Below are 21,221 nucleotides of genomic sequence, written 5' to 3'. Positions count from 1 at the left end.
CATTAGGTGTAGTATTCAGTAGTCCCCCACATTAGGTGCAGTATACAGTAGTCCCCCACATTAGGTGCAGTATAGTTCCCCACATTAGGTGCAGTATAGTTCTCCACATTAGGGGCAGTATAGTTCTCCACATTAGGGGCAGTATAGTTCCCCCACATTAGGGGCAGTATAGTTCCCCCACATTAGGGGCAGTATAGTCCCCCCACATTACGGGCAGTATACAGTAGTCCCCCCCATTAGGTGCAGTATACAGTAGTCCCCCCCCCCCATTAGGTGCAGTATACAGTAGTTCCCCCCATTAGGTGCTGTATACAGTAGTCCCCCCCCATTAGGTGCAGTATACAGTAGTTCCCCCCATTAGGTGCAGTATACAGTAGTTCCCTCCACATTAGGTGCAGTATACAGTAGTTCCCCCACATTAGGTGCAGTATACAGTAGTCCCCCCACATTAGGTGCAGTATACAGTAGTCCCCCCACATTAGGTGCAGTATACAGTAGTCCCCCCCACGTTAGGTGCAGTATACAGTAGTCCCCCTACATTAGGGGCAGTATACAGTAGTCCCCCTACATTAGGGGCAGTATACAGTAGTTCCCCCACATTAGGTGCAGTATACAGTAGTTTCCCCACATTAGGTGCAGTATACAGTATTTTCCCCACATTAGGGGCAGTATACAGTATTTCCCCCACATTAGGTGCAGTATACAGTAGTTCCCCCATATTAGGTGCAGTATACAGTAGTTCCCCAACATTAGGTGCAGTATAAAGTAGTTCCCCACATTAGGTGCAGTATACAGTAGTCCCCCACATTAGGTGCAGTATACATACAGTAGTCACCCACATTAGGTGCAGTATAAAGTAGTTCCCCACACTAGGTGCAGTATAAAGTAGTTCCCCACATTAGGTGCTGTATAAAGTAGTTCCCCACATCAGGTGCAGTATAAAATAGTTCCCCACATTAGGTGCAGTATACAGTAGTCCCCCACATTAGGTGCAGTATGTTCCCCCACAGACATACAGCCTTCAGCCATATACAGTGTATGGCTGGAGGCTGTATGCCTGTTTACTGGCCCACTTCAGTGTTCCGACCACCGCTCTGGGGTCACGACCTACTGCTAGAGCGGTGGTCGGAACACTGAAGATGACCGCTGGTCACTTACCATACCCGCGCATCCTCCTCACTGCTCCGCTGTACTGTTACTATGGGCGCACGCACGGGACGTCAGTGACGTCCCTGCATGCGCTTCCTCCCAGCGGCCCCTGCATTTTTAAAGTTAACGCGGGGCCGCTATGAGGTAAACGGGGCATCCTTGTGTCCTGAAAAGACCCCCTGCCGGCACTGGGCCTGGAGCTGGTCACTGTTTGAAAGCCAACGCTGTGGCCACTCTAAAACAGTTGCCCCCCCCCCTTACTGAGCAGTCGGCAGGGGGCCCCCTGGGGGATGGGGGCCCTAGGCAATTGCCTGGTTTTCCCCGCCCCAACGTCGGCCCTGGCTGTGCTGTACCAAAATTTTCTCCCGAAACATTGAGGTCTGCCAACTCTGGCCCTGACGGCAGTTCCTCCACATCTCCTACCATAACACTCAGTGGAGATGACACCTCCTCTCCCACGTAGTGGTGGTCACTCCAACTGCTGGTGCTTCTGACTTGGGTTCCCAAGGTTCCGGGGTCACACCATAATAGGGCCAGTCTATTGGGGATACGCCTGCCTCGTGGGTCTGGGTAATTCTTGTCTGGGGCCACAAAGACACGAACCCTGAAAAGTCTTTCCCTATTATCAGTTCATATGGTAGCTTTGTGGCAACAGCCACCTCATGAGTCCACTTGTCGGCCACTATAGACAAAGTCACTAGGGCGGTGGGATAGTCCTTCAAGTTCTCGTGAATACACAGGTCCCCAGCTTTCCGGTCCGTATACTCAGTGGGCGGCACCAGGTCCTACCTTACCAAAGGAACCATGCTGCCGCCAACAGTGCTACCACCACAGTATCTCCCACCTTCACCTGACAGAGGTGACCATAGTTTCAGGTATACCTGTGGCACACAGTGTTTGGGCATACATGGAGGGGCGGTGGGCAAAGTTAATGTCCATGGGTTCTCCCTGGTGGGGACAATGGGCCCTGACATGTCCCGGCTCCTGACACCCCCAACACAGCAGCGGGGTGGGGTCTTTATGGAACACCTCCCAGGGAACTTTAGGGTTTACCAACTGCCTGGACAAGGGGGGGACCTCCTGGGTTAAACCCCCTCCTGTTGTTTCCTGGAGGCCTTGTATCGTTCAACCAGGTCTACCATCCCCAGTGCATTAATAGGGGATGCCTGAAGGATCCAGCTCTGGAGGGAGTAAGGCAGAGCCCTCCAGAACATATTAGCCAGGAGATAGTCCAGCATGGGACTCAACACCTCCGGCTGCAGCCATTTTTGCAGGCGTTGCAATAGGTCAGTGTGGCCAGGATATCACCCTTGACAACATCATAGTCGGCAGCCTGGTCGTCAAAGTACGTCTGCTGAGATCAAGACGACAGGAACGGAGCGATGACCTCAGTCCACTGGTCTCGGGGTAACTACTACCTCATGACCGCCAGGTAGGTCTCGACATCATCCGAGGGGGTCATCTTGGGCATCACCATCCGAACCGATTTCCTGGCATCCAGGGTGGTCCGGGTCATCACTGCGGCTTGTAGTGCCATTATGTGCTGCAACAGTAGCTGGTTAGTCTCCTGCTGATGCTTGTTGGACTCTTGTTGTTGATTGGTGGACTCCTGCTGTTGCCTGTTGAACTCCTGTTGTTGCTTGGCGGACTCCTGCTTGAGCCTGTTGGTCTCCCGCTCCAGCAATGCCTTGCTTTGACTCTCTGGAGAAAACACTCCCGCTGTACTGTCAGTCACTTGTCGGCAGGATTGTTGCCCCTAGCAACAACTCCAACGGGTTAACATGTAAAAATACATTACTTAATTGATGAGGGAACCAGCGTGTGTGGACATTCCGTCGTCGAGTAAGCTTCCGGGATGCCGGAATGTCCGCACATGCTGCTTCCCTCATCAATAAGTAATGCATTTTTACAGTTTCTAATCAAGTTATTCCTCTGGTTGACGAAGACTGCACACTAGCAGTCGAAATGTGTCACCTATCTGTACTTGCATGGTTTTAATTCAATAAATTCCTCATAATTCATCGACTTGACAGCGCTGGACCATTTTTCTCTTTCCCTTATTTGCATATTGTCACGATGCCGGCTGGCAGGTAGTGGATCCTCTGTGCCAGAGAGGGATTGGCGTGGACCGTGCTAGTGGACCGGTTCTAAGCCACTACTGGTTTTCACCAGAGCCCGCCGCAAAGCGGGATGGTCTTGCTGCGGCGGTAGTGACCAGGTCGTATCCACTAGCAACGGCTCACCTCTCTGGCTGCTGAAGATAGGCGCGGTACAAGGGAGTAGGCAAAAGCAAGGTCGGACGTAGCAGAAGGTCGGGGCAGGCAGCAAGGATCGTAGTCAGGGGCAACGGCAGAAGGTCTGGAAACACAGGCAAGGAACACACAAGGAACGCTTTCACTGGCACTAAGGCAACAAGATCCGGCAAGGGAGTGCAGGGGAAGTGAGGTGATATAGGGAAGTGCACAGGTGAACACACTGATTGGAACCACTGCGCCAATCAGCGGCGCAGTGGCCCTTTAAATCGCAGAGACCCGGCGCGCGCGCGCCCTAGGGAGCGGGGCCGCGCGCGCCGGGACAGAACAGACGGAGAGCGAGTCAGGTAGGGGAGCCGGGGTGCGCATCGCGAGCGGGCGCTACCCGCATCGCGAATCGCATCCCGGCTGGCAGCGGAATCGCAGCGCCCCGGGTCAGAGGACGTGACCGGAGCGCTGCCGCGGGGAGAGTGAAGCGAGCGCTCCGGGGAGGAGCGGGGACCCGGAGCGCTCGGCGTAACAGTACCCCCCCCTTGGGTCTCCCCCTCTTCTTAGAGCCTGAGAACCTGAGGAGCAGACTTTTGTCTAGGATGTTGTCCTCAGGTTCCCAGGATCTCTCTTCAGGACCACAACCCTCCCAGTCCACTAAAAAAAAATTTTTCCCTCTGACCTTTTTGGCAGCTAAAATTTCTTTGACCGAGAAGATGTCCGAGGAGCCGGAAACAGGAGTGGGAGGAACAGATTTGGGAGAAAAACGGTTGAGGATGAGTGGTTTGAGAAGAGAGACGTGAAAGGCATTAGGGATACGAAGAGAGGGAGGAAGAAGAAGTTTATAAGAGACAGGATTAATTTGACACAAAATTTTGAAAGGACCAAGATAGCGTGGTCCCAACTTGTAGCTAGGGACACGGAAGCGGACATATTTAGCGGAGAGCCATACCTTGTCTCCAGGGGAAAAAACGGGGGGAGCTCTTCTTTTCTTATCCGCGAACTTCTTCATGCGTGATGAAGCCTGTAAGAGAGAATTTTGGGTCTCTCTCCATATGATGGAAAGGTCACGAGAAATTTCATCCACAGCGGGCAGACCAGAGGGCAAGGGAGTAGGGAGGGGGGGAAGAGGGTGACGGCCGTACACCACGAAAAATGGGGATTTGGAGGAAGACTCAGAGACCCTGAAGTTATACGAGAATTCGGCCCATGGGAGGAGATCTGCCCAGTCATCCTGGCGGGAGGAAACAAAATGTCGCAAATAATCACCCAAGATCTGGTTAATCCTTTCTACTTGTCCATTGGACTGGGGATGATATGCAGAAGAAAAATTTAATTTAATCTTGAGTTGTTTACAGAGAGCCCTCCAGAATTTAGACACGAATTGGACGCCTCTATCCGAGACAATCTGCGTAGGCAACCCGTGAAGACGAAAAATGTGTACAAAAAATTGTTTAGCCAACTGAGGCGCAGAAGGAAGACCAGGAAGAGGGATGAAATGTGCCATTTTGGAGAATCGATCAACGACCACCCAAATAACAGTGTTGCCATGGGATGGGGGTAAGTCAGTAATAAAATCCATACCAATCAGAGACCAAGGCTGTTCGGGGACAGGCAGAGGATGAAGAAAACCAGCGGGCTTCTGGCGAGGAGTCTTATCCCGGGCACAGATAGTGCAGGCTCGCACAAAGTCCACAACATCCGTCTCCAGAGTCGGCCACCAATAGAAGCGGGAGATGAGTTGCACAGATTTCTTGATACCCGCATGACCTGCGAGATGGGAGGAGTGACCCCATTTGAGGATTCCGAGGCGTTGGCGAGGAGAAACAAAGGTCTTTCCTGGAGGAGTCTGCCTGATGGAGGCAGGAGAAGTGGAGATCAGGCAGTCAGGTGGAATGATGTGTTGCGGAGAGAGTTCAACTTCTGAGGCATCCGAGGAACGAGAGAGAGCATCGGCCCTAATGTTCTTATCGGCAGGACGAAAGTGAATCTCAAAATTAAATCGGGCAAAGAACAGAGACCACCGGGCCTGGCGAGGATTCAGCCGTTGGGCAGACTGGAGGTAGGAGAGGTTCTTGTGGTCGGTGTAGATAATAACAGGAGAACTTGATCCCTCCAGCAGATGCCTCCATTCCTCAAGTGCTAATTTAATGGCTAGAAGCTCTCGATCCCCGATGGAGTAGTTCCTCTCCGCTGGAGAGAAGGTCCTAGAGAAAAAACCACAAGTGACAGCATGCCCGGAAGAATTTTTTTGTAGAAGAACAGCTCCAGCTCCCACTGAGGAGGCATCAACCTCCAATAGGAAGGGTTTGGAAGGGTCAGGTCTGGAGAGGACGGGAGCCGAAGAAAAGGCAGACTTGAGTCGTTTAAAGGCGTCTTCTGCTTGAGGGGGCCAGGACTTGGGATCAGCATTTTTTTTGGTTAAAGCCACGATAGGAGCCACAATGGTAGAAAAATGTGGAATAAATTGCCTGTAATAATTGGCGAACCCCAAAAAGCGTTGGATAGCACGGAGTCCGGAGGGGCGTGGCCAATCTAAGACGGCAGAGAGTTTGTCTGGATCCATCTGTAGTCCCTGGCCAGAGACCAAATATCCTAGAAAAGGAAGAGATTGGCATTCAAACAGACATTTCTCAATTTTGGCATAGAGTTGGTTGTCACGAAGTCTCTGTAGAACCATACGGACATGCTGGCGGTGTTCTTCTAGATTGGCAGAAAAAATTAGGATATCGTCCAGATATACAACAACACAGGAGTATAACAGATCACGAAAAATTTCATTGACAAAGTCTTGGAAGACGGCAGGGGCGTTGCACAGTCCAAAGGGCATGACCAGATACTCAAAGTGTCCATCTCTGGTGTTAAATGCCGTTTTCCACTCGTCCCCCTCTCTGATGCGGATGAGGTTATAGGCGCCTCTTAAGTCCAATTTAGTGAAGATGTGGGCACCTTGGAGGCGATCAAAGAGTTCAGAGATGAGGGGTAAGGGGTAGCGGTTCTTAACCGTGATTTTATTAAGACCGCGGTAGTCAATGCATGGACGTAGGGAGCCATCTTTTTTGGACACAAAGAAAAATCCGGCTCCGGCAGGAGAGGAGGATTTACGGATAAAGCCCTTTTTTAGATTCTCCTGGACATATTCGGACATGGCAAGAGTCTCTGGGGCAGAGAGAGGATAAATTCTGCCCCGGGGTGGAGTAGTGCCCGGGAGGAGGTCGATAGGGCAATCATAAGGCCTGTGAGGAGGTAGAGTCTCAGCTTGTTTTTTGCAGAAAACATCCGCGAAGTCCATATAGGCCTTAGGGAGACCGGTTACTGGAGGAACCACAGAGTTACGGCAAGGGTTACTGGGAACCGGTTTTAGACAGTTCTTGGAACAAGAGGACCCCCAACTCTTGATCTCCCCAGTGGACCAATCCAGGGTAGGGGAATGAAGTTGAAGCCAGGGAAGTCCAAGGAGAATTTCCGAGGTGCAATTGGGGAGGACCAAAAGTTCAATCCTCTCATGATGAGATCCGATGCTCATAAGAAGGGGCTCCGTGCGGAAACGTATGGTACAGTCCAATCTTTCATTATTTACACAATTGATGTAGAGGGGTCTGGCGAGACTGGTCACCGGGATGTTGAACCTGTTGACGAGAGAGGCCAAAATAAAATTTCCTGCAGATCCAGAGTCCAAGAAGGCCACTGTAGAGAAGGAGAAGGCAGAGGCAGACATCCGCACAGGCACAGTAAGACGTGGAGAAGCAGAGTAGACATCAAGGACTGTCTCATCTTTGTGCGGAGTCAGCGTACGTCTTTCCAGGCGGGGAGGACGGATAGGACAATCTCTCAGGAAGTGTTCGGTACTAGCACAGTACAGGCAGAGGTTCTCCATACGGCGTCGTGTCCTCTCTTGAGGTGTCAGGCGAGACCGGTCGACCTGCATAGCCTCCACGGCGGGAGGCACAGGAACAGATTGCAGGGGACCAGAGGAGAGAGGAGCCGAGGAGAAGAAACGCCTCGTGTGAACAGAGTCCATATCTTGGCGGAGTTCCTGACGCCTTTCGGAAAAACGCATGTCAATGCGAGTGGCTAGGTGAATAAGTTCATGTAGATTAGCAGGAATTTCTCGTGCGGCCAGAACATCTTTAATGTTGCTGGATAGGCCTTTTTTGAAGGTCGCGCAGAGGGCCTCATTATTCCAGGACAATTCTGAAGCAAGAGTACGGAATTGTACGGCATACTCGCCAACGGAAGAATTACCCTGGACCAGGTTCAACAGGGCAGTCTCAGCAGAAGAGGCTCGGGCAGGTTCCTCAAAGACACTTCGGATTTCCGAGAAGAAGGAGTGTACAGAGGCAGTGACGGGGTCATTGCGGTCCCAGAGCGGTGTGGCCCATGACAGGGCTTTTCCGGACAGAAGGCTGACTACGAAAGCCACCTTAGACCTTTCAGTGGGAAACAGGTCCGACATCATCTCCAGATGCAGGGAACATTGGGAAAGAAAGCCACGGCAAAACTTAGAGTCCCCATCAAATTTATCCGGCAAGGATAAGCGTATCCCAGGAGCGGCCACTCGCTGCGGAGGAGGTGCAGGAGCTGGCGGAGGAGATGACTGCTGAAGCTGTGGTAGTAACTGTTGTAGCATAACGGTCAGTTGAGACAGCTGTTGGCCTTGTTGCGCTATCTGTTGTGACTGCTGGGCGACCACCGTGGTGAGGTCAGCGACAACTGGCAGAGGAACTTCAGCGGGATCCATGGCCGGATCTACTGTCACGATGCCGGCTGGCAGGTAGTGGATCCTCTGTGCCAGAGAGGGATTGGCGTGGACCGTGCTAGTGGACCGGTTCTAAGCCACTACTGGTTTTCACCAGAGCCCGCCGCAAAGCGGGATGGTCTTGCTGCGGCGGTAGTGACCAGGTCGTATCCACTAGCAACGGCTCACCTCTCTGGCTGCTGAAGATAGGCGCGGTACAAGGGAGTAGGCAAAAGCAAGGTCGGACGTAGCAGAAGGTCGGGGCAGGCAGCAAGGATCGTAGTCAGGGGCAACGGCAGAAGGTCTGGAAACACAGGCAAGGAACACACAAGGAACGCTTTCACTGGCACTAAGGCAACAAGATCCGGCAAGGGAGTGCAGGGGAAGTGAGGTGATATAGGGAAGTGCACAGGTGAACACACTGATTGGAACCACTGCGCCAATCAGCGGCGCAGTGGCCCTTTAAATCGCAGAGACCCGGCGCGCGCGCGCCCTAGGGAGCGGGGCCGCGCGCGCCGGGACAGAACAGACGGAGAGCGAGTCAGGTAGGGGAGCCGGGGTGCGCATCGCGAGCGGGCGCTACCCGCATCGCGAATCGCATCCCGGCTGGCAGCGGAATCGCAGCGCCCCGGGTCAGAGGACGTGACCGGAGCGCTGCCGCGGGGAGAGTGAAGCGAGCGCTCCGGGGAGGAGCGGGGACCCGGAGCGCTCGGCGTAACACATATGAATTTGGTCTGTCTCGGTCCGAGACGCTGCGGGCTGCATAAAGGAGCTGGATATCTCTGCACCTGTATTCCTCTGGTTGTTAATGTTTTTAACGTCACAATTATAAGTGATTCATATTATTTTGCACTTTGCATGTATTGAGATGGTGTTGAATGCCACCAGGATATTTTCACTATGTATAGATTAGCACTGTACTGTACAGGTTTTGTACATACTGTACCTTAATTGCACTTTATTTCACAAATTGTTTGAATATTGTTACTTGTGTATAAATGGCACCTTAGTCCTGTTGTTACTTGCTTGAGAAAGATCCTGGAGAGGATCGAAACGTCGCTGTTTTTTTTTTTTATGAAATAAATCCATATATATATACACCTGACTATATATATATATATATATATATATATATATATATATATATACACCTGACTCTATATATATATATATATATATATATATATATATATATATATATATATTTAGTACTTTCCTCAGGGAGATGACACCTCTTCAGGTGTAACGGAGATTCAAGTTAGGCCATTTAGCACTCCGCGGGCTTCTGGGTAAAAAAAACATTTAAATTAGCTCACAACACCACCTTCACAGGTAGTGTGTCCTGCAAAACAGCTCAGGCTCCAGTTAAGAAGTCTCAGAACTGATTGGGAACTGAAGAGGTGTCCTCTCCCTGAGGAAAGTACTGACCTCGTTTAAAGCCACAGGCCTCTCACCACAGCCAAGCCAGATCACCCTGCTCTGTACTGACGAGGGGCAAACACCCCGAAACAGCTGTCTGCAGATGGGTTCTCTTTCCTTCTGGAGAGAGTTCTGGCTTGGCATAAATCCCAATCAGTTCTGAGACTTCTTAACTGGAGCCTGAGCTGTTTTGCAGGGCACACTACCTGTGAAGGTGGTGTGGTGAGCTAATTTAAATGTGTTTTTACCCAGAAGCCCGCGAAGTGCTAAATGTCCTAACTTGAATCTCCGTTACACCTGAAGAGGTGTCCTCTACCTGAGGAAAGTACTGACCCCATTTAAAGCCACAGGCCTCTCACCACAGCTAAGCCAGATCACCCTGCTCTGTACTGACGAGGGGCAAACACCCCAAAACAGCTGTCTGCAGATGGGTTCTCTTTCCTTCTGGAGAGAGTTCTGGCTTGGCATAAATGCCAATCAGTTCTGAGACTTCTTAACTGGAGCCTGAGCTGTTTTGCAGGGCACACTACCTGTGAAGGTGGTGTGGTGAGCTAATTTAAATGTGTTTTTACCCAGAAGCCCGCGAAGTGCTAAATGTCCTAACTTGAATCTCCGTTACACCTGAAGAGGTGTCCTCTACCTGAGGAAAGTACTGACCCCATTTAAAGCCACAGGCCTCTCACCACAGCTAAGCCAGATCCCCCTGCTCTGTACTGATGAGGAGAAAACACCCTGAAACAGCTGTCTGCAGATGGGTTCTCTTTCCTTCTGGAAAGAGTTCTGGCTTGGCATAAATCTCAATCAGTTCTGAGACTTCTTAACTGGAGCCTGGGCTGTTTTGCAGGACACACTACCTGTGAAGGTGATGTGGTGAGCTAATTTAAATAATAAATATTATATATATATATATATATATATATATATATATATATATTACCAGCATATTCCAAGGAGCTTTTATATCACTCAAATCAGTCCCTGTTCCCTTTGGGGCTCACAATCTGAAGTAATTTATCATTGTGTTTTTAGAGTGTTGTAGAAAACCAGAAAAAAAGTGTCAAGAGAAAACCCACACAAACTCCTTTGCAAATGTTGTCCTTGGTGGGATTTGAACCTAGGGCGTAACCACTGAGCCACCATGCTGCCTTAATAGAGATAACAGAAGTATAAAGATCTGGGTAGGGAGTGGTCTGGGAGCTAGTAGAAGGGGATCTGGTAGGTTATTATATAATTCTGTAGCTCACAGGAAGTCAAGCTCATGCTGTTATGACCATTAGGCACTAAAATATTTGGAGAGTCAGACTGAGGATTACATGACCAAGTTAGAGTAATGAAACCCATGGATGCAGCTGAATTGGAAAAAAATGAAGCTGTAGAACTACTGGTGATGGTGCGTGTTCATGATTTAGGCAAAAAAAATAAAACATGTTGTACTTCTTTAAATGATGCATGCATTCCTTCCTAAATTATTATCTCTCAATTTTTCATTATTCTTTTTTTTTTCCAGAATCACTTTATTACATCAGTTAAATATTGGAAAAATATGCCCTTACATTTAGTAAAAATTCACTTTTAACCTTTTTCATGATTTGATGTCATTCTCTATTATTACCTCTGCCATATACTGTATTTCAATTTTTCTTCAATTTACTTTTATACTTTCTTAGGATTAAAATTCTTCCACAGTGGTGTAAAGACCCCTCAAGTAAGTATTGCATTTCTGTTATCTCCAGGTAGTTGTGACTGGATTTAAAATGTACTCCTGTATTTTCGGTCTCTTTGGATTGATAAGGTATATCAGAATGTCACCCATGTAAAGCAATATTGTCGTTATTAACCTAAAAACTCAGTTATGAGTTATGAATTATGGTCATCAAAAGTAAACATTTTAATAAAATATGTAACCTGTGAATTGCTTAAAACATTGGGCAAATAGGGTGCCACTATTTTATCTTCTCTTCCCTGGCTCAATAACTTTCAATCAATGGGTTATCCCTAAATAATAAACTCAATAGTTTAAGAATTAGAGCAAATCAGAATGGGCAGAAAGTACAACCATGCCAAGCACCTCGGGGCCATTAAAAGTCAATAAAGACAACACATTGACTAATCATTCATAAAAATGTTGTAGTAGTGCAGCCCACAATCTAAACTAGCTTGGGGTGACCAAGGTTAACTATCAAGGGCACATGTAAAAAATGGGGGAAATTTATTAAAGTTTGTGCAGAGAACAAGTGGAACAGATTTCTTCTTTCATTTTTAAAAAGGCCTCTAAAAAATAATTAAAGCAATCTGATTGGCTGCTATGACCAACTGGTCAACTTTTCCTTTGCACAGGTTTCGATAATTCTCCCTAATGTGCATTAAAGTGTAACACAAAAAATGGTATATATACACATAGGTGGGCCCTCAAGGTATATTAAATGTCTTTTCAGGTGTATAAATAGCATTAATCCCTTCCCACCTTAGGACATATGCATACATCCTATTTTCTGACAGGTTTACGTAGTACATATGCACACTTCCTACTAATCTCCTGCACACAGCGATGCAGAGGAGATCGGCAGCAGTCAATCACAGTCCGGATCCTGCCACAGCTGCTGAGACCAAGATCACACTGGTCTTGCCAGCATTAACCCCATAAATGCTGTGGTAACTACTGACATGGCTTCTATGGGATTGACAGGGGCTCCCCTGTTCCCAGTCTGCAACCCTGTGATTCGATTGAGGGTATCAATGGTTGCCATGGTAGCAGGAGGCCAGCTGACTGTATGCTGGATCACACAGGCTGAATGTCAGAAAAAAAAAAAAAAAACGTTAATAAATTAAAACAATCTCCCTTGGGTCTTAATTAATTCTCTAATGCTTCTTGTAAAAATATGAGTTCATGTATTTGTAAAACACATAGGTATTGAATGAAAATGAAAATATATAAAAAATACAAAAATACATATACAGTTTTTCGACAGCTGTCACGCCCCCTCCCATAGACTTGCATTGAGGGGCGGGGTGTGATGTCACACGGGGGGGGCGGAGTCTTGACATCATGATCTTTCGTCCCCGTGGTCGAGATGGACTCAGCCTGAGGACCTCCAGCGGTTCCGGAAGCCACTAAAGGTGGGTGCTGCATGGTAGATCCCGGGGGTCCCCAGCAACGGGACCCCGGCGATCTGACATCTTATCTCCTATCCTTTGGATAGGGGATAAGATGTCTAGGGGCGGAGTACCCCTTTAAGTACATTCCTGTAACCACTATGTGGCAGACACATTTAACACTATTTATATGCATGAACAGACATTTAATATACTGGAAGAGACCTTGTGGACTTACCCCTTTCTATATACAATTATTTATTCTTGCCTTCAGATGCTCGATAGAATTATTCAACCAATTTGATAAACTTATTTTCTGGTCCAAAAATTTTTCAGAATCTACCATAGGAAATCCCTCTCCCCTACCAAATGTTTTCACAGAATCTAAAGATAGGATGGAGCAGGATCATACTGCTGCATGAATTTTCCTACTTCCATATAGTTCACAGATGTTGTGGGTGGTTGATCTATTTAGTGCACTCCATTATTTTTAATATTTAAGATATAGTGCATAGTTAATGGGGTGCCAGTGGTAAAAAATAAAATAAAAAAATGAGCAAACATAAAATGATAATAGTAATGTAAGAAATGTTGTAGTATATTTTCTCGATCATCAGCCATTTTCCTTTTATAGATCTAATGGTGGTAATTATATGGTTTTACCTATGGTTTTTAATCACCCTATACAGAATACAACCTTATTCCATGATTCATAGTATTTTTTGTGCAAACATGTTTTTTGCTTTTAGGATATAAACATTCTTATAATCTTTTTGTGCAGTAAATAATGTATTTGTATTTTCTTTTGTTAGGTTTAAAAGTGGCTTTATTATGTGTAAGACTTTTTCTATGAGAGTTTTCCAGTTTAACAAAATGCCTCCTCATGCTATCTGCTTTAATAATAACCCCCTAAGGTATGCTATAGCCGTGTCCCATACAGAAGAACTGCTGGTTGTGCCCTAGTTCAGACTATAGAAAACCTCCATTTCCTCCTTTATTACCTCATGATTTTCAACTAACAAAAACCAATGTGGGTTAATCCTTAAATTGTCAGGATATTTTTTATTTGTTCTGACCTCATTTATCATTTTGTAAAGAATAATACATAATCTTTATTGACATATAAGTACATTAAAATAGAAGGATGTTCGCCCAGGAGGGGGATGATAATAAAATATGGGTGTCACCCTGATATAATGTAAAGTGGCTTGGTGCATAATATAAAGCAAAGCTAAAATACAGCAGAACAATAGCAGCAGAAAGTTGTAAACATAGGTATAGTGCAAGTAGTGCAAATAACAAAGTAAAGATCATATACTTAGCCATACATAGTTGTAAACAGGCACAGGATACCAGAGTGACACCACCCCAACGGGGCATTTCGGCAAACCTTTGCCAAAATGCCGGGGTGGTGTCGCTCCGGTATTCTGTGCCTGTTTACAACTATGTATGGCTAAGTATATGATCTTTAGTATGTTGTTTGCACTATTTACATGATGTCTGGGTGACACCTATGTTTTTACAAGCCAGTAAAAAATATATAAGTGAAGAAAGCTTTAAAATATATATTTTATTTTATTCCTGTGTATGAAAAATGGTGTATCTCCCTTTGAAAATGATGTGTGAACTGAGTGTGTCTCTTGTATAGATGACCTCCCGTCCATTATGTATGTTTTTTCTTTAGTTAAATGTGTTTTGAAAAAACCTGCAGTGGCTGGCATATAATTTTTAATTCCAAAATAGCAAACCTTTTGAGCTTTTACCGACCCTCCTGATGTTTCATATTACTACTTTTGTAGAAAAGAAAACATTATAGCTTTCTGAAACCCCTCATCCCTCCCCAAGGTTACAATTACCACAATACCCAGTTCTGATTATTCCTCCATCTTCTCTCCCCTGGACGTCATCCATTTATTTGTTTCATCTAATATAACAACAAAAAAAAGTTTTATTCTGATAAGCAATTCTTATCTAAGACAACAAAAATGAACTCTCTTGTTTTTGCCTTTTCCTGATGTGATAAGTTATGTTCTCTTTGTCTGCATCAACAACAAAATCGCTGTATTGTAACTCTGTTACTAGTTTGCATTACATAGTATGAAATCTATAACTAACATCTAGCCATTGTTCTGGGCTTACTTTACAGGTTTTTTTTTACCACCCCATATGATCTCTCAATGCCAAGTAATGACGACAAATTTTCTTCAACAATAGCATTTTCGGTCAAGTCTTTCCTTCTGAGGGTACGTTCACACTACGGAATTCCCGCGGAATTCGGCAGTGTGAACTTAACATTAATGTGAACGGGTCTCCGCGAGACCCGTTTACACTGCGGAATTTCAGCGGCAGACAATTCCACCACTGAAATTGTTCTGCGCAAAGAAAGAACATGTTCATTCTTTGCGCAGATTCCGCGAGCACTGCATAGCCATCAATGGTGACGGCTCAGAGCCCCGCGGCCCTAGTACCGAAGTATTTTCGGCAGCGGCCGCCAGACGGAATCTCCGCTCGCTGAACTCAGCGAGCAGAGATTCCGCAGTGTGAACGCACCCTGAGAATCCTAATGTTTAGAGATGAGTGAATCGAATCTGACGAACCCGAATTCGTTACGAATTTCAGGAGAAATTTGATTCTGATCGAATACGAACTTCGCCGCGATTCTATCGCACAAATCACTTTATTAAACTCCATTTTCCTGTTTTAGACCTAAGATGGCTGCTCCACATGTCAGTACATGGGGCAAGGCACCATGGGAGGGCAGGAAGCTGGCATGGGAATCAAGGTAAACGGGCTGACCCTGAATCATATGTCAGATGCAGCCTATCAGTGTTCACTGACCCCTGTGATGTCACAGCCCTATATAATCGGAGGCCATCTTCCCTCTGGTCATTTCTTCTATGCATGAGATAGGGAAAGGAAGTGACTGCACGTCTATGTGCTGATCTCATACAACAGCGTTATACAGCATATATGCAGCGGTGACATCAGCATTAGGGAAAGACACAGGGCACAGTGTTTCTGCTGTTCTGACCGAGAACGATTCTAGCAAAACCTCGTATTCTTGTTACTCCATATAGCAGGCATAGAGGTGCTGCATAGCAGTCACCTGCGTCATAGATCTCACAGTTGTTTTACCTGTATGGAGCATCTAATCTCCTCTTTTTTCAGCCCAATTGAGTTTTTTCTGTTGCTCCACAAATCTGATTCTCACTATTGTGTGACAGAGTTCAATTTAGGGTTTAATCCCTGTAAAAAAAAAAAATAATAATAATTCTGTGGTGCTGCCCAGTTGGGTCCTGCTGCTGTTCAGAAATAAGTCATATTAGTGTGGACTTTAGTGCCTTTTTACCATTTTTCACCTGTTAATCTGTCTCTGTGCTAAATTCAGTGATATACCACATGTTATACACCTGCCCGTGTATGAAAGAAAAAATTAAGTTTTTCCTGCGTACAAATACGCTTTTTCAGTGGCCTTATCATTGCAAAGGGCCTACATACAAGCAAATAGCGTACCATATACCACCTTTTTTTCTGTCTCTGTGCTAAATTCAGTGTTATACCACACATTATACACCTGCCGGTGTATTAAAGAAAAAAAAAATTTCTGCATATAACTACGCTTAACAGTGCCCTCATCATTGCAAAGGGTGTACATACAACCAAATAGCGTACCATATACTACCTTTTTTTCTGTCTCTGTGCTAAATTCAGTGCTATACCACACAGTATACACCTGCTGGTGTATGAAACAAAAAAAAAAGAAGTTTTTTTCTGTGTATAAGTACGCTTAACAGTGCGCTCATCATTGCAAAGGGCATACATACAACCAAGTAGTGTATTATTTAGTACCTGTATTTCTGTCTCTGTGCTAAATTCAGTGCTATTCCACACATTAGTATACACCTGCTGGTGTATTAAACAAAAAATAGTGTTTTTTCTGTGTAGAAATACGCATACCAGTGTGCTCATTATTGAAAAGGGCATACATACAACAAAGGAGTGTACTATTTAGTAACTGTTATTCTGTCTAGGGCCTACATACTGTGAAAGGACAGCCGTAAGTAATCGACTGCTGCTGTTCTAGACAAATACTGTTTAAAGAGTAGTGTGGCGTATTGTAATACCCTCATAAAAACAGGGAAGTGCCAGGACGTGCACAGAGAAGGGGCAGAGGCCTACATACATCAGGCAGAGATGGCAGCAGACTTGGGGCGAGTGGCAGCAGGAGTCGCAGCAATAGGCCTGAGCTCCCGTTAACACCCAGCGGTCGTGTCGTCGACCCATCTCTCCTCGCCAATAGGTTTGCACACTATTCCCCATCATCACAAGCGACATGTGACAACTCCAGTCAAGAGTCGGTGGGTTCCTCAGACACAACCCTCAGTTGGCATGGCCCGGGAGCAGTCCCCGTAATCCCATTGCCTTTGTCCTATGCTGTTCCCTCTCCCAAATAAGTATCTCATGCTTTAGGTTCACCTCCACTATTTAGTGAGGACGATGTAATAGAGGACAGTCAGCAGCTAATGGGCAGCCAAGAATGTGAGGAGACATGCATCGCTTGCTCCGCAAGGCGGCCAAGTAGTGATGCGGAGAGTGACGTAGGAGGCGGTGTTGCAATTGTTCAGGGTCCTGAAGCAGACACTGTTGTGGAACCTGAGGAGGACATCAGTGACGTGCACACATCTTTTGATGATGATGAAGCCGATCGCAATTGGGAGCTGGGTGCAGAAGCCGGGGCTTTACCATGATCAGGAGAAGAGATTTGCTTTTTGTCTATGAGGCAGCAAGGCGTTAGCACGGTTGGCAATCAGCGTGGTGGTGGCAGTAGTGGAAATTCAGGAGCCAATCGTGCCAAGGGGAGACCACCTGCTTCGCGGCAAGCTATCATTCTGGGAGGTAGTGGAACAGGGGTTCCTGGAGACGGCGCCAATAGCAGTCAAATAGTGCGGACTGCGGGTGGGAAAATCAGCTACTCTGCGGTGTAGTTGTTCTTCATAAAGAATCTGGAGGACCTTAGCGTAGCCACATGCAAAATCTGTCGGCAGAAAGTGAAGCGTGGCCAGAGTCCCAATCTCGGCACCACGGCCCTGCGTCAACACATGATTTGCCACCATAAAGCGGCCTGGGATAACCGTGGCTCCGATGTAGTGGTCCAGCCTGCCGCAACACCCAGTGGCCATCCGCTCCCTCCGTCATCCAGCCAAGGCTCCACCACCTCAGCCGAAGGGAGCATTGTGTCAAACCCTCCTTCTGGCGCTCCTGCTTCTTCCGCTTTTAGTCAGCCATTCCGCCAACAATCGATAGGCGAAGCCATGTCCAAGAGACAACAGTATGCGCCCACTCATCCAACGGCACAGAAGTTGAATGTGCTCCTGTCCAAGTTGCTGGTGTTACAGTCCCTCCCTTTCCAACTGGTGGACTCTGCAGCTTTCAGGGAATTGATGGCTTGTGCAGAGCCCAGGTGGAGAGTCCCAAGCCATCATTTCTTTGTGAAGAAGGCAGTACCAGCCCTGCATAAGTTTGTACAAGAGAAGGTGGGCCAGTCCTTGAGCCTGTGTGTTCAAAAGTGCACAACAGCACCGACGTGTGGAGCTGTAACTACGTTCAGGGACAATACATGTCTTTTACGGCCCACTGGGTAAATGTTGTTCCTGCACAGCCACAACAGCAGCTTGGACAGGCCACACCGCTTCCTCCTCCATGCTCTCGCTCCCAGGCACCTGGTCCTTTTACAGTGTGCGCCTCCTCCTCCCCCGTGTCCTCGGCCTCCACTGCACGTCCAAATCTCGGTGGCCCTTCATTGTACCATGTGTGTAGGGCACAGCGGTGTCAAGCCGTCCTTCACATGGTTTGCCTTGGTGAACGGAGTCACACAGGGGAGGAACTGCTAAAGTTCATTCGTGAAGAAATCCGAGTATGGCTTACTCCATGAAATCTGGAAATGGGAACCATGGTAACCGACAATGGGAAGAACATCGTGGCCATGCTGCGACAAGGAAGTGTGAACCATTCGCCCTGCATGGCACACGTGTTGAATCTGGTTGTCAAGAAGTTCATCAAGTCTTCACTCCATTTGCAAGACATCCTGACAATGGGAAGGAAACTGTGCATGCACTTCAGCCACTCGTACACCGCAAAGCACACTTTGCTTGAGCTGCAGCGTCAGAACGGTATCCCACAACATAGTCTCATTTGTGATGTTGCCACGCGTTGGAATTCCACCCTCCATATGTTGGAAAGACTATGCGAACAAAGAAAAGCCATCACTGATTTCTTGATGATCCAAGCAGATAGGAGTACTCCCCTGTGTAACTTCAATGTGAACGAGTGGCAGCTCATACGTGACACCTGCCATTTGCTGAGGCCCTTTGAGGAAGCCACATTTTTTGTTAGTCGCTCCAATTACGCCATGAACGACGTAATTCCACTCCTGCATTTACTCCAAAAATGATTGAAAGCATGGCTGAAAACACGGCAATGGAGACGTTGCGCCTACATCAGAAGGCTATATGAGTCCTGTGGGGGATGAACTGGAGGAGGAGGAGGATGATGAGGGGCAGAGCAGAGCACAGTTTACGGTGGTTGAGATGGCCGGTGTTTCTAGTCATTGGACAGGAGAGGAGGAGCAAGAGCAGCCAGAGGAGCTGGAGGGTTATTACGAGGGAGGCGAAACAGAGGACCCAGACACACCGTGGCAGTATGCAGTGGAGATGGAGGCAGGTAGTCCCAGCGAGTCACTGTCACAAATGGCACGATGCATGCTGAGTTGCTTGCGTAGTAACCCCCGAATTGTCAAAATTCGTCAGCGCGATGACTTCTGGATCTCCACCTTATTAGACCCTCGCTACCGGCTCAGAATGGGGGCCTTTTTTACACCCACGGAGAGGGAGGACAAACTGAACTACTACAGAGAGCTTCTATCAGCCACATGGTCCATCCACTCGCAGGTCTGACTCGGGGGGCCCTCTGCGCTCACCTTCCACTGCCACGGCTGCTGGGGAGGGGAGGGGTGACAGGAGCAGTACCGGCTCAATCAGCAGCAGCCTGAGTCTACAGTCGCTAATGAGTAGCTTCCTTCAGCCGCATAGTGAAGCTACTCATCAGCAGCAAGTGGACATGGAGCAGGACCTGAACCAGCAGGTGGTGGCTTACCTCGACATGACCGTGCCAACAACCGTTGAAGATCCGCTGGACTTCTGGGCAGCCAAACTCGATTTATGTCCGCAACTAGTGGAGTTTGCCCTGGAAAAGCTGTCCTGCCCGGCTAGTAGTGTGCCATCAGAGCGGGTGTTTAGTGCGGCCGGGGCCATAGTCACCCCAAGGCGAACTCATCTGTCCACTAAAAATGTGGAGAGACTGACGTTTGTCAAGATGAATCAGGGATGGATCAGCCAGGATTTCCAGCCACCAATGACAGATGGGTCTGAGTAGATTGACCATGCTCCTACAACAACATTTTCTCTAGTATGGTTGGTTATGAAACCCTCTGGGGCAGTCCTGGGCATTGTACGGCCCGCTTGCCACATACGGCCCTTTGATTGGCTCTGACCGGCCCGCGCTGACTGGGGGACAACTATGCTGCCTAATCTGGGGGACAACTATGCTCCTAATCTGGGGGACAACTATGCTCCTAATCTGGGGGACATCTATGCTGCCTAATCTGGGGGACAAGTATGCTCCTAATTTGGGGGACAACTATGCTGCCTAATCTGGGGGACAAGTATGCTCCTAATCTGGGGGACATCTATGTTGCCTAATCTGGGGGACAACTATGCTCCTAATCTGGGGGACAACTATGCTCCTAATCTGGGGGACATCTATGCTACCTAATCTGGGGGACAAGTATACTCCTAATCTGGGGGACATCTATGCTGCCTAATCTGGGGGACATCTATGTTGCCTAATCTGGGGAACATCTATGCTGCCTAATCTGGGGGACAACTATGCTCCTAATCTGGGGGACATCTATGCTGCCTAATCTGGGGGACAATTATGCTTCTAATCTGGGGGACATCTATGCTGCCTAATCTGGGGGACAACTATGCTCCTAATCTGGGGGACATCTATGCTGCCTAATCTGGGGGACAACTATGCTCCTAATCTGGGGGACATCTATGCTGCCTAATCTGGGGGACAACTATGCTCCTAATCTGGGTGACATCTATGCTGCCTAATCTGGGGGACAATTATGCTCCTAATCTGGGGGACATCTATGCTGCCTAATCTGGGGGACATCTATGCTGCTTAATCTGGGGGACATCTATGCTGCCTAATCTGGGGGACAACTATGCTCCTAATCTGGGGACATCTATGCTGCCTAATCTGGGGGACATCTATGCTTCCTAATCTGGGGGACATCTAAACTGCCTAATCTGGGGGACATCTATGGTGCCTAATCTGGGGGACAACTATGCTCCTAATCTGGGGGACATCTATGCTGCCTAATCTGGGGGACAATTATGCTCCTAATCTGGGGGACATCTATGCTGCCTAATCTGGGGGACATCTATGCTGCCTAATTTGGGGGACAACTATGCTCCTAATCTGGGGGACATCTATGCTGCCTAATCTGGGGGACAATT

Source organism: Hyla sarda, chromosome 2 (assembly GCF_029499605.1).
Source record: "Hyla sarda isolate aHylSar1 chromosome 2, aHylSar1.hap1, whole genome shotgun sequence".
NCBI classification, from domain to species: domain Eukaryota; kingdom Metazoa; phylum Chordata; class Amphibia; order Anura; family Hylidae; genus Hyla; species Hyla sarda.
The sequence above is the reverse complement of the archived record's forward strand: the minus strand, read 5'-3'. Positions refer to the sequence as shown.